This window comes from Callospermophilus lateralis, chromosome 18, assembly GCF_048772815.1.
Source record: "Callospermophilus lateralis isolate mCalLat2 chromosome 18, mCalLat2.hap1, whole genome shotgun sequence".
NCBI lineage: Eukaryota > Metazoa > Chordata > Mammalia > Rodentia > Sciuridae > Callospermophilus > Callospermophilus lateralis.
The window spans coordinates 48,085,665-48,087,420 of NC_135322.1; positions in this window are offsets into that span (position 1 = coordinate 48,085,665).

A 1,756-nucleotide genomic window follows, 5' to 3' on the forward strand; every position below is an offset into this window, starting at 1 on the left:
CCCCAGCATTTCCATAGCAAAATGACCACGGCTTTCATTTTTAAACTGAGGAAGAAAAGAGAAAAATATTGAGGAGGAGGAGAAGTGTAGGCTTCGTGTGTGTGTGTGTGTGTGTGTGTGTGTGTGTGTCCAAAACCAGACATTCTTCTGTGCAGCAGCAATTAAGAAGGAAGTTTATTCTAAAGCCCTGTCAATGGGCTGGGTGTGTTATTTTTAAGCTCCCCCAAGAAACTGAGCCCCTAATTAGTAGGCTCATCAAGCCTGCACCTCGCTGTTGGAGGCAGCCCAGTCTCTCCCGCATGCCTGCAATCATACTCCATATGTGAAGTGGGAACATGACAGACCCATCCGTCTCTTCAAAGGACTATTTAGAAGAATCATGGTAATTTGGAGGGCTGAGTGCTATAGCTTTTAATTACCAGCATTTCAAAATGGAACCATGACCAGCTAGCTCAATGTTCATCTCCCTGGGCAAACAAACGTCCTTATTGTTGGGGTGAGGTGAGGTGAAATGACATACACAAAATGGAAGTCTGGGGGCTTGGGCTCAGTTACAACTCTGCCCCTTTGTGTTAATCAACTTTGCATCACTGTGATCCAAATAGCTGACAAGAACCACTTGGAGGAGGAAAAGTGTATTGGGGGGTTTTAGTTTCAGAGGTTCCGTCCATGGTCGGCCAACTCCATTTCTCTGGATGAAGGCAATGCAGGCCACCAGTGCAGAAAGGCATGATGGAGAAAAGCTTCCCCAACCCAGATGCAGAGAGAGTGGGGCCAGGGACAGATATAGCCCAAGGCCATGTCCCCAGTGACCTACTTCCTCCAGCCACACCCATCATCTTCCTACATTTACCACCCAGTAGTCCATTCAAATTATTAATCCGTCAAATGGATTAATTCATTAATAAGGTTACAGTTCTCATCATTCAATCTTGTCCTTAAAGCCCCACCTCTGAACCTTGCTGTGTTGGGGACTATGCTTTAAAGTCATGGTCACTTCCTATCCAAATCACCTTCTCTGTGAACAAATAGCTCATTGGTGATGGCAAGAGCTAAACTGCATGAGCCCTTGTTATGAACAAATTCTCAGGTCACCCTTATGACAACTTTATGAGGGAGGTAAAAATATTAGAATGATCCCATTTTGTGGATAAGAAAAATAAGGCATAGAAAAGTGGCAATTTTTGCTTAAGCTTGCTCAGTCAATTAGTGGGAGAGCCGGCCTTCTTGCTCCCCAGATCTGTGGAAGTAAATTCAAAATCTTACCTGTGTAGGTAGTGAGTTCCCAATCACCAGCAGCAATCTGAGACCAACGCTCATCTCTACTATAGGTCTCAGGAAGGATGCCTTTAATGGGAGGTAGCGTATAAGATTCCTTTGAATACTATGATCCTATAATTCTAGACATGGAACCAATCATCACAAAAGCATATCACCTCACTGAAAGTGGAGAAAAATAGAAGGAACTGTTATGGATGTAGAGATGAAGCAAACCTGTCTGACACAGAAAGCTCTTCAAGAAACATGACTGAATTTTGTGCTTTGAGCCACACTCCTTTCTTTCAATGGCATTTTTGTTGGGAGTGCCTGGCTCCAAAGACTAACTTTCCCATCCCCTGAGGAGAGCCAACCAATGGTGAGCCCTGCTGGCTCACATGATCCTTACCCACCAATCAAACTAGCCCTGCTGGCTCACATGATCCTTACCCACCAATCAGACTACCCTGCTGACTCACATGATCCTTACCCACCAATC